The following is a 13,869-nucleotide window of genomic DNA, read 5'->3' as shown; positions in this document are numbered from 1 at the left end:
TCCATCCCAGAAGGATCCTTATGCAAATGGAGCATATGGACCCTTCAGGCATGGAACGCCACATACCTATGCTATAATTTTTTGGTGGTATCATGGTCACATTTTTATTACTTGTCATATCATGCGTCACTTTCGCACTTACATACTTGTTAGAACGTGACAGATGATAAAACACCGACCATCTTATGCGTTCAGCTCTAAAGTAAAGACGCGAAGCACGAAGAATTTCATACACTGACTCTCCATTTACTAACTCTATCGGACGCGCATAATTATATTTCCTTCGTATCGATAATGTACGAGCGGGACAGCAATAATAAGCACGTTCGATAGAGATAGGAAACGTGTCAATGTACGAAATTCCACTCACTAGCGTTGTGCGTACTCGTTCACTGAGAAGTTCGCCCCAAACTAGTACAATCTCACAAATGTACTAGTTCGGTCTTTTAGTACAGTAGTACACCGAGACAAACTGACCAAAATAATGTAACGGAACGGTTTTTTTGTGTGATTCGAAATTCTCTCGTTTACTCCCGTGCAGTTGCAACGAAGTAACGGCTATATGCTGTCTCTCTCATATCAGTAGAGAGCCGTCCGGTCGTCATCGCACGCGTTCTGTGTTAGTTCAGTCGGATCACTCTGCTGATCGATCTGCGGATCGCTTTGCTGTCAGTATCACGTATCACGTCTCGCTCCCGTTCCGTTTTGCGTGTAGTGTACTAAAATGTACTAAGAGCAGAATCATTCGAGAATAGTTCGGTCTAGCACAGTGGAGGGAATTGCCTCTTTTTGACTTCAGTATATGTACTACACAAGCCTACTCACCAATCACCATCCACCACCTCTGCTTACAATCAGGCGGGCCGTATGCTTGTTCGCCACCGATGTGGAAAAAGTCTTCGAGCTTAGCACCCTTACTTTATGTACCTACACCTCGACAGCCCTCAATTAGTTTTTACGATAAATAAACTAATATAAAACTTCGCCGACTGAACCAAAGTTAACCCATGCAATCAACCGCCACTACTAAAGTTTCGTACCTAATCTTCCAGACTTCGAGTTAACAATACTTGCTACTTAGTTTATCGTGATAAAAGTGGGTAAATGGCTAATAAAGTATGCAGCTTCGAAGCAAACTATTTCGTAACTAGCCCCCTAGTTTTATTTTAACTTACAAAAAGAAAGGTAACCAATGTTGTCAATTTGATGTTCATAAAATTGAGATGGAACGCGCTCGGGCACATAGTATAAAGTTGTTGGCCTATGTTGTAGACTCTTTATCACTCTGCTATGGCATGGATGAACGGAGACGCCAACAGACAGCCTTGGCAAAAACATACGGCCCGATTCGAAGAATGATTAAGACAAGTTTAAGATCTTGGTTTGGTCTTGGATCTTGGATCTTTAAAAGATCGATAGCTAAACGACGTGTCAAAATTGACGTTTATTTCGATTCCGCTGTGATCCCAATAAGATCTATCTACGATATTTCTAACGTCAAAGTGACATTGGTTGCCCGAATCGAGCTACTTCTGTCAATTATACGACATACAAACGATATCTAAATCAGAACTTATCGTTATTGTATTTCATTCTTCGAATCGGGTCGATAAGCGTTTTTGACTCCAAAATAGAAGCAACCGAAAATCGTATCTGTTCCAATACGCAAGTACCTACTTAGATCATACTAAAAGTTCGAAAAATCTCAAAAACTGTAGTAATTTGCAACATTTTGTTTGATAATCGCTTTTAATATAATAATAATATATAAACCCTTTCTAACAATGTAGACAAATATTCTTCGCAATAGGTTCAACCTGAAAAGTACCCATTTATTTTACTTTATTTAGAACACAAACAGTCGTAATAAGCATATTACATAATATTGTACACAATATACAGAGGCAAAGATAAATAACAAATAGACCTGGAGGTTCATTAGTAGGTGTAAACAAAGTGCCACAATGCCACGATTTTTACTTTTTTATGTAAATTTAAACGTGGTCGTTGAAGTGCATGTCCGCTGCTATCCCGGGGGCTAATGCTTACAATGATGTAAACGATGCTATTTCTAAAGTAGTAAATTGGTTCAATGTTAATAATTTATTGTTAAATGAGAATAAGACTAAATGTATTAAGTTTGTCACTAGTAATGTAAGGCATGTACAAACAAGTGTCATTGTGAAGGATGAGGAATTGGAATTAGTTGATAGTACAGTTTTTCTTGGTATAACTTTAGATTCTAAACTCCAGTGGGGTCCCCATATTGCTACTCTTTCGAATAGACTGAGTTCTGCAGCTTTTGCAGTAAGCAAAATCCGTCAGTTAACTGATGTCAAAACAGCTCGATTAGTATATTTTAGTTACTTCCATAGCATTATGTCATATGGTATTTTACTGTGGGGTGGTGCTTCAGAGATAAATACCATTTTTGTTCTGCAGAAGAGGGCTATTCGAGCAATATATAAAATGAACCATAGAGACTCACTGAGAGATAAATTTAAGGAAATTGACATCATGACGGTGCACTGTCAATACATTTATGAGAATATTCTGTATGTGTATAAAAAATATTGCCGATTTTAAGAAAAATTGTGACATTCATAATATTAATACTAGAAATAAACATAAGCTCGCCGTGCCCTTCACCCGGCTCCATAAAATTAAAAAATCATTCATGGGTAATTGTGTGAGATTTTATAATAAACTTCCAAACCATATTACTGAGTTATCAATTAATAAATTTAAGAATCATGTAAAGCGTAAACTTATTTCTAAAGCTTATTATACCACACAAGACTACATGAATGATAAAACAACGTGGGATTAATTGTGATTCGAAATTATTAATTATTTATTATATTTGAATAATGATGATGAAATGGATATTCCAATGCATGTATTTCCTTTGTTGTTTTTATTATATTTGTTTGACATTTAGAATTTATTCTAGAAACAATCTAGACTAGTATTTTTTATACATTTTTTTTTGTATGACTATATTTTGTGAAATTTTTAGTATTAAATTTGATCTATGAATTATACTCATTAGTATTATATATGGAATAATATTTACAACATCAATAAATTGCTCTGATAATTAGATTAAGATAATTATATGTAATACTGTCTTACTATTCATAAGTGCTTGTTGCTAGGCCTACATGAATAAAGTATATTTGAATTGAATTGAATTAATGCGCGAGAGGAGGACGGGTAGCTGTAAGAGGATATGTGTTACCTGGTCCCCCATTCCTGTAATGATAGGGGTGTTCCAATACGCCGCGAGTCTCGCCACTGGCTCTAGAGCGAACGCACACGCCGGTCCGATGAAGGCGATAACGTGGTCGTTGAAGTGCATGTCCGCTGCTGTCCCGGGGGCTAATGCGCGAGAGGAGGACGGGTAGCTGTAAGAGTCTATGTGTTACCTGGTCCCCCATTCCTGTAATGATAGGGGTGTTCCAATACGCCGCGAGTCTCGCCACTGGCTCTAGAGCGAACGCACACGCCGGTCCGATGAAGGCGATAACGTGGTCGTTGAAGTGCATGTCCGCTGCTATCCCGGGGCTAATGCGCCAGAGCAGGACGGGTAGCTGTAAGAGTCTATGTGTTACCTGGTCCCCCATTCCTGTAATGATAGGGGTGTTCCAATACGCCGCGAGTCTCGCCACTGGCTCTAGAGCGAACGCACACGCCGGTCCGATGAAGGCGATAACGTGGTCGTTGAAGTGCATGTCCGCTGCTATCCCGGGGGCTAGTGCGCCAGAGCAGGACGGGTAGCTGAAAGAAAGGGAAATATTATGCCTCGGATGAAAATAAAAGTAAATTTCCACACGATGGCCAAAAAAATCAACAATAATAAAAAACTTAGAAAGAAAAATATTCCTAAAGATTATTTGTCGACGTATTTTAGCCCACCCGTAAGATAAGATGCCACTAGCTTCTTAAGGTGGTTCAATTGCCATACAAAAAAACAATTGCGTTTTATTCAGTTTGTTTTATACAGAAATCACCCAAAAAACTTTAAATGGAAATCGTACCACCTTAAATACAAAACCGCACCATTCGGTTCGGAACTATAACAATTAGAATTTTCTAATTATTTTCGTATTTTCATTCCGTAAGTAAAATATAGTTTATTTTATTTTTCCATCTTTTGCTATGTAGCTTGCATGCTACAATTTATAAATGTTTTGATTATGTTATGTTCAAAACTTATGTTAGTTTAATTTATAATGCATGTAGTTTAAGAATATTGTACGCATTAAAGGCACGTTATAATGGACAACCATTTTAGAAATCTGTATTACCTACTCATACATATAACCACAATAAAGAAATTGAATTGAATTAAACATCGAAAAATTCAATTCAAGTCTGTAATCACGTAGGAGCACAAACTTGTTGCTACGAGCTACGCTTAACGCGCTACGTTTTATAGCTACGGCGCTACGCTGCTACGACTCCGCGACTGCTACGCACAGAAAAATCCTAACCGACCCATTTGCCCTATCTAAGTGGGCCATTTAAAGCAGGCACCCCAAAAAAGGAAACATAATGCATATCTGTCTGGTACTCCTCATTGTAAACATGTTGAAAAGAAACAGAATATTAATGGGCCGTTAAAGCCTTTTATTGTTCAAGTGCAGTGGTTTCAGTTAATGTTTGACCCGATTATATTATCGGGAATTTTATTTACGTGTATTATTATCGGCATCAACAACGCACATTTTGGCCATAATAATTTTTATTGTAAGTAGATACATATATTCGGAATTAATAAATGAGCTTCTTTTCGATTCCTGTCTGAATAACTAAATCTAGGCTTTGTTTAATATTTTTTGTTCGAGAAGGTACAGAAGTTTTATTAATAATTTTAATGATATCAGCTCGGTATAGAATAGAGAGCGAGCGAGAGCGAGAACAGTTTTTGTATTTTTCAAATATGTTTTCCTTTTAAGACGAGCAAACGTGATCCTCATTTTCTTACCTGTAATTCGATACAATATTTAAAAGTCCTAACTCTTATAAAAAAATTAATAAATCGAAAACAATCAAACGAAAGGGCATAGCTGTGATTAATATATATTAAATAACGTAAAAAAAAATCTAAAATTTTAATATCAAGAGAGGAAAATGGGAACCAAATTTGTATGGAGGAGCGGTGACGTGACGTTCCCTTTCCTTTTTACTAGGATAAATTTAACATTTTTTTAATGAAAAGGTTTATTTTTAGTTAATGATTAGTATCCATGCAAATCAGTGACATAACATTCGATGTAGTCATAAATGATGATGATGTACCAACCTGCCTTGCACCTTCTGCAGCTCGACCCCATGGTGCGCCAGGAATTTCTCATTGACCTTATCCAAAGCAAGGTCCACAGCCGGCCCGCAGCGCTCCAGGTCGAATGGAGAATCCAGGCGAGACGCCATCAGCACCCCCACTTTATAAACTGTCTTTGTCGCGGCAGATGAGCCAGGGAATAATAGCAACACAAATAACAACATTATGGAAATATTAGTTTCATCCATTTGACATCGAAAACTTTGTTAGATTGACGATTAGCTCTGAAGACGCGTCAATAACAATAAACGTAGTTTTTCGTTTAAGTTTCATTACACATTTAACACTCGCTTAACGCTGATGCGTCGAAAACCACTCTGATTTTTGTATTACAATTAACCGACATTCCCTTTGCGTGATGCGTCAAATAGTACTGTACTTATTTACGATTCATAAATACGTAAAGTTTCACAACGCGCAGTCATCACGGGACGTCTAACGCCCGGGACCGTTAGCCCTGTACTAGTCGGCAAAAGCTTACAGGGTAGGGGGAGCAACAAGTTGTTTCCCGATATCCCCCATTAAGGCTTGATAAAACAGATTAGTCAAAACTGAGATTTCGTCTTCAGAAGTAAGTTTGTATGCGAGAAGGTACAAGATTAAAATCAATTATTAGTAAGGACCGTAATATTCATGAGAATTATTGATAGAGATACTTTAACAAACATGTTTAATACCTAACCAAGCCAAGCCAGATATCTGCTGTCATTATGAGTACTAAAAATTGTATTCGGTATATCCGCATATGAAACAAAAAGGAACTAAAAAATTTTGTCCAAATTTAATTTAATATAATAAAATTATAAACATACTGGGATATTTCCATTTTGCCGAGTATTATTTAGTATTACTTTGAGTCGTAGTTATATCTGTATAGTTATCAAGGCCTTTCTGTTTAAAGTGCTTTCAACCTTTAAAGGTAAAAGCCTATTGATAAGCAAGATAATTCAGTGAAGGCCCGTGAAGGATACAATACTTATTGAATTCTATCAGGCTGTTGTTAAATCTACCTATACATTTCATAAATATTTGGAAGGTCATCCGAAAGGTTCTTACATTGTTAATTACGTAGTATACGGGGACTTATTCAGAAACTGATATTCGTATGGAATTAAAGATATTCAGATTTTAAAATCTTCTATCTTCTTCTTCTTCCTCGCGTTATCTCATTTTTGCCACGGCTCATGGGAGCCTAGGGTCTGCTTGACAACTAATTCCAAGAATTGGCCTATTTTTGAATCTTCTATGATTTTTATAAAAATGATATTGGTGCGCAAGAAAAGCAGTGTGATTCATGTTTCGCTCCCACTTATTTGTGCTGCGATTCGAGGCAAATATGTATGATAACTTAGAATCAGCTTTTTTCATATTTTATTACCCGTGTTATCAACTACGCTCGTAGTGCGTAGTCGGGCTGGCACTAAATATTTCAAGGTGCATTCACACCGCAGCTAATTTTTGTGAAAAAACTGTAGAGCAACACTGTGCAACAGTAACTTAATTTTACCATGTCGAAGTCTTGTTCCACAAAAGTTAACTGCGGTGTGTATTGTAATGGGGGAACGCCTATCTGGCAGGATGAAGAACACTCCTCGTAGTTTTCTGACTTTACATTTTTTTAATATCATTCAGCTAGATCACAAATATCAACTACTTTCAATGACTGCCACCAACGGAATACCTGCCTGCCGCTCTTTATCCCTCTAGCAGGGCGATAGTTCTGAATTCAAATATATAATTGTTTCCAGTTACCTACCAAAAGACCTTCATTCAAACCTTCACGGTATCCACCTTTATACCTGCGTCCTGTTTGTTCTGGATATTATACTATTACCCATACGCGATCGAGACGTACCTACTGATTTGATATAATAGCGCTATCATATTTTATATTTCCGAATACACATTGACTGCCAGTGACTCGCTAGGCGGGTTCTCGGTTCGTAGACGCTTTTAGTTTTAAAGCGAAAACTCACGTTATTAAAGGATACGAGTTTAGCGCGTAGCTCGCGCTGGCAGTGAATGTGTTAAGAAACAAAAGGGTGTAATTACAGTTGCCGTTCTCGAGAACGTTCTCGCAAGGCAACATTCCCCATACAGAACTATAGGTGTAATCTTAATTATGTACTGAACGAGATTCAGCAGCAATTTCGTCCTATTGTGGGAAAAAGCAATCTACAGATAATCTTTAAAGGTCAGGTACCTGACCGAAAGAGCTTGCCAGATTAAGCTCCGATAAAAATAGACAAAGGGATGTGTATGTTAGTAATAGGTATATAGTCTTCTTCTTCTTCTTCCTCGCGTTGTCCCGGCATTTTGCCACGGCTCATGGGAGCCTGGGGTCCGCTTGACAACTAATCCCAAGATTTGGCGTAGGCACTAGTTTTTACGAAAGCGACTGCCATCTGACCTTCCAACCCAGAGGGTAAACTAGGCCTTGTTGGGATTAGTCCGGTTTCCTCACGATGTTTTCCTTCACCGAAAAGCGACTGGTAAATATCGAATGATATTTCGTACATAAGTTCCGAAAAACTCATTGGTACGAGCCGGGGTTTGAACCCGCGACCTCCGGATTGCAAGTCGCACGCTCTTACCGCTAGGCCACCAGCGCTTCCAGTAATAGGTATATAGTATAGGTACAGTTATACAGCCCTGAATTATAAAATGGATAGGGAATTTCCTCAGATCAACATCAGCAGTATAAGTTTTTTTGTCAAAAAATTAATTTTGAATACAAGCTTTTATCGCTAACTGTATTTTTCTTTAAAAATACAACTAATAATCATCGAGACAATCCTAACAAACCCAAACACATTAGACTGCGTTGTTTTATCACAGAGTTCCTATGGCCACCGCCATACACATTAGGTTGCGTTGTTTCATCGCAGAGTTCCTATGGCCACCTCTTGTGTCCATCATCAGATCAGCTCGATGGTACCATACATGGTTGCATTGCCACCCAACGTACAATTCATATGTATGTGAAGTTTCAGCTCAATGAAATAATATGGAGCGGATCTAATTTAGCTTACAAGATTTGATCCGAACCGAACATATATACACAAACATTGCAAGTTAAATAAAATTCTCTAAAATTAATTTTAGTTATTAAATATTCTGCAAAAATAAATATTTCTGCCAATAAAAATGTTTGCTGCAAAAACTTAATCGGCGTAAACAAACATCAAAGCAGCCAAGTTCGTGTATAAAATACTTACATCGATAAGAAACCACTTGTGTAAACATTATATTAAAATATACAAACGTAGACGTGCTTGAATATATTACGATAATTTTAAATAATAAGACAAAGTTCAAAACATGACATTTATTCAACAAAATCTACACACTGTTTACAATTTTTGCATAAAATATATTAAACGATACAAATTTGAAAAGATAAATATTGGTGTTATAAATTATTAGGTACATGTAACAAAATATCCAATAAATATTTTACATAGATAAACATTTCGCCGAACACAACAGAGAACAAGAAACATAATATCTATCAAATTTTGTAAGTACGCGAGACGTATTGATTGATACTGCTCAAAGAACTTTTAACAAGTGTAATGCAACGTAAAAGAAACCACCGCGCGGAGTAATAATATTAGTCATACGTGCTATCTGATGCGCCCGGTATCGTAGGAACCCGCCTTACCCCGCGCGCGCGCAGCCCGCACGGTCGCCCGCGCCTGGCCTTTATAAGGCACAGCGCGGCCCCGGCTCGCGCAGTTTGTCTCGCGCAGCGATCCGATCACATTGACATGGGACGGAGTAGCTGACTTGACGAGCAAAGCATCGCGACCGCCCGGTATTGCTTCCGTAGCACGGTACAGTGCCGGTCAGCCGCGACGCACTTATCTAACTGCTAGGACGTACACTTTGTACTTAGGAGTAGTTGCGCTAATCGATACTTCCGTAGCACGGGATATCTTTTTGGCATTGCACTACGTTTCGTATGCATGTTAGGTTAAGTAAACCGTAAGTTGTAACATTTAATTAGTCTCTTTTGTTATGTTGTGCCTTTAAATAGTTTCATACGCTAAGTCCTAGCTTGCCGCTTATTTGTTAAAGTTAAAATCTTAACATAAACTCTGTTGAGTTGTTTTGAATATGTTTGATTTTCTAAACGCTTAGCATTATTTTAGTTTCGCTTGCTCTGCACTATTATTTTTCATTGTAAACTTTTAGTTTTCTTAAACGCTAGCCTTGTCTAATGTTAATGTTTGCACAATAATAATTTACGCTTGTTGCTTACTGTTTAGGTTTGTTATTTCTTACTTTTAGTACTAGCTTGCCGTACTGTTTTCACAACATTTACTGTGATACATTCATTTCATTTCTTTTAGTTTTGTAATTTCTTAGTTTTAGCTAACGCTTGTCATACTGTTCCTGTAATATTTACTGTGGTGCGATTTTCTTGACAATAAACGTCTCGAACTCTGCCGTGGTGGTTTCTATATTCGAACCTGCATTATAATCTGGCGCCCAGTCGTGGAGGCCAAACGGTATAACTTGAGACCTAGAACTGTTAAGAAATCCATAAAGACGAAGGTCATCAAACTAGAGATGTCGAAAGAAAGTTCTCCGAAGGAGCCTTCCCAGGTAATGAGTTTAACGACGGAACAGTTCAGGGAACTTCTACAAGCGGTTGGTAGTAGTAAAAAGAAAACGTTACTTAGCAAATGTCCCGCAAGATTCAATGGCAATCGAAGTCCTACAGCAGTGGAAGCATTCATATCAGGCGTTTCAACCTTTAAGCAAGTTGAAGAGTTGGAGGATAGCGCTATTCTGGAGGGGCTACCCTTGATATTACAAGACGATGCTGCAGTTTGGTGGCAAGGTGTTAAGCATGAAATAGATTCTTGGGAGGAATTCGAAATTCGTTTACGACACGCTTACGCACCAAAGAAACCTACCTATGCAATCCTACAGGATATTATCGAGATTAAGCAAGACAAGAATACACCAACAGAGATTTTCATACAAAAGAAGCGAGCACTTATTGCACAATTACCACCACCTCGGTTTACAGAACAATTTGAGATAGATATGATTTTTGGACAATTACGTTTTGAGATCAGGGATAAAATTAACAGAGACACAGTTACTACTTTTAAAGAGTTATCTGAAAAGGCCAGACTTGTCGAACGCAGTTTAAGCGAAAGAGCGGTGAAGATGGAAAAACCTGTATCCAGTCACAGCACCAAATTGAAATCACGCTGTAATTACTGTAGAATACCAGGTCACACGGCTGATGTTTGCAGGAAGTTGTTACGAAGAAACGAAGTGAACGAACAAGCTACTGATAAATCACAAGCGGTCCCAAAGGCTAGTCAGTCAGCACCAGCGTCGGTCACTCCTCTGGATCCTGCAAAGCCAAAATTCAAGTGTTATGGTTGTGGTGAGCCAGGCGTTGTCCGCAGCCGGTGTCCGAAGTGCAATATTGAGAAAGTCAAGTTAGAAGAAATTTGCTCAATTAACTTATCTGGAACACACCGAAGGCCTACAGTTCCCATCAAGATCGATAACATAGAATCAATTGGCCATGTTGACACATGTGCAAAATCCAGTGTCTGTTCATACCAATTGTACCGAAGACTTTCAGACGAGGGATACAAGTTTAAACAAGAAAGGAGATATATAACCCTCGCAGATGGTGTACCGAAGATGCAAGACGTCCACACCATCACCGTACCTATCTGTGTGTATGGTAAAACTGTACCTACACTACTTGTCGTGCTACCAGGACCCAGCAATACGAAAACTTACTTAGGAGTGGACTATATAACCGACTCTCTGATGGTCGTCAATATTCCTCAGCTCACATGTCGATTTTTAGATGAGCCTTCCAAAGTTTTCGATTTGATCCAGGAAGACATAGGAGAAACGCTTATTAGTCAAATAGTATCTGATGTTGCATTGCCAGAACTACTCTCTCCAACTTTGTCGATTCCAGAGAAATGCATGACTCCAAAACAATCTACATCAATGACTGAAATGAGTCTTGAGCGTCCATATGGACCTTCCTTCAGTATTGGGTTAACCGTGTCCCCAAAGATGGCCGTTAAGCGACAGCTTGAGCCGCAACTAGCTGATGAAGCCCCTTCTACCTCTGCACAAAGCATGAGTACTAGCCAGCTACCACCTGAAGAGATTCGTAAGAGTTATGGACCTCTAATACCGATTGAATTGCGCACTCCACCTAAACGTCAACGTAATGTTCTGCTCGATGGTTACTCTCCTATTATAGATGCCCTAAAGCAGGATGCGATGAGAGCTTTTCAGGAAGATGACATAAAGTTATCACCTGTTTCCAGGAATCTTTTTGGACCTCCGAGCACAGATATTGCTTCTATTGACGTAGCTGAACGAGTTCTCAGCTCTGAGGAAGATAAGCAGTTGAACGAATTGATAAGTCAACATGAAGACATTTTTATTCCAAACGGAAAACCAACTACACAGACAGAGCATGTTATCGACACTGGAAGTCATCGACCCATCTCTGTGCCACCGTATCGTTTACCGCCTGCAAAAACTGAAATACTGAAAGCAGAAGTCAGTAAAATGCTTGAAGAGGGGATAATCAAACCATGCCAGTCACCATGGTCCGCACCTGTTGTAATGGTTCCTAAGAAGGATGGAGGAACAAGAGTTTGCGTCGATTATAGACAACTGAACGCTATTACAACACCTGACGTGTATCCCTTACCTCGCATTGATGATCTATTGCACAACGCTAAACGAACGCCTTTCATGTCTACCATAGACCTGCGTGCTGGCTATTGGCAAATCAAAGTCAAAGATGAAGATCAAGCCAAAACTAGCTTCGTCACGCCATTTGGCATGTATATGTTTCTCCGCATGCCATTCGGACTCCGAAACGCACCAGCCACATTCCAGAGACTCATGGATGGTTTCCGCATATCTTTGAGTCATATAAAACTCCTGGTTTATCTCGACGATCTCATCATTATGTCTACATCGTTTGAGCAACATTTAAAAGATCTTCAAGATGTATTCGCTCGTTTGAAGGAGTATAACCTAACAGCGAATAGAGAGAAGTGTAACTTTTGCGTCGCAAAGATTAAGTATCTTGGCCATTACATCACAGCGGATGGACTGGAACTCGATCCAGACAAGATCAGTTCAATTTTGAAGATGCCCGCGCCTTCTAATCTTAAACATTTACTGTCATTTATACAAACGTGCTCATGGTACCGAAGATTCGTGCCAAACTTTGCTAAAGTTGCTGAGCCTCTCACACGCTTAACAAAGAAGAACACAGAGTGGAATTGGAAGAGCGAACAGCAGACTGCGTTTGTGACCTTGCGAAAACTCCTAGTTTCAGCTCCAGTTTTAGCACAGGCTGATGATTCTAAGCCTTATATAATAAAATCAGATGCTAGTAGCTATGCCATCGGTGCAGTTTTAGTGCAGGGGGAGGGGGATCAAGAACATCCCGTCGAATACGCTAGTCGGTTGTTAAATCAGGCAGAGCGAAACTACTCGACTACTGAACGAGAAGCTTTGAGCGTCGTGTGGGCAGTTAATAAATTTCGAGGCTATATAGAAGGTACATCGATTACGATCATGACTGATCACCAAGCTTTAAGATGGCTTATGACGTTAAAATCACCGACAGGTAGATTAGCCAGATGGGCTCTACAATTGCAGCCATTCGACTTGACCATAAAATATATACCCGGTCGCACAAATGTTGTTGCCGATATGTTGTCACGCCCTAACTGTGATTTAGACAACAAGGAAAGTTGTGGAATCTGTAGCGTTATAGTAGATGCACCTACAAAAAGTCCAAAAGAGATAAGAGAGAAACAGTTGAAAGATGAAAACATAAAGAAGATTATCACAGCTTTAGAAGGAAGCTCAGTAGAAGATGCAAGATACTGGAGTCAAAAGGGATATATTATGAACAACGGCATATTGTACAGATATAACCCTGACAGTGATGCTGAGAACAGTCAGCTTGTTGTTCCAGTAGACGAGCAAAAAGATGTTATCTCTGTTTACCATGATGAGCCTACAGCAGGACACTACGGAGCAGAGAAAACCTTTAATCGTATCAGTATGAGATACTTTTGGAGAGGCATGAGAAAGGACATCGAGAATTACGTCCGAAACTGTATACCATGCCAACGATTCAAGCCTTCCAACATGAAGCCAGCTGGACTACTTCAAACGACAGCTATGAACAAAAGATTTGAAGTCATTGCCTTCGATTTATTTGGCCCGTTACCGACATCATCAGATGGAAAGTCGTGGATTTTAATCACCGAAGACTTGTGTACTCGGTGGGTTGAATTATTCGCACTAGAGAGTGCAACTGCTGAAATTTGCGCAATGACACTTATCAACGAGATTTTCTTGCGATATGGAATGCCAAGAAGGATGATCAGCGACAATGGTACACAATTTGTCAGCGCTGTTATGCAGCAAGTAACGTATGTTCTCAAGATCAAACATGCGTTTACACCCGTGTATCATCCAGAGACCAA

Source organism: Cydia pomonella, chromosome 18 (assembly GCF_033807575.1).
Source record: "Cydia pomonella isolate Wapato2018A chromosome 18, ilCydPomo1, whole genome shotgun sequence".
Taxonomy (NCBI): Eukaryota; Metazoa; Arthropoda; class Insecta; order Lepidoptera; family Tortricidae; genus Cydia; species Cydia pomonella.
This window is presented reverse-complemented; position numbering follows the sequence as displayed.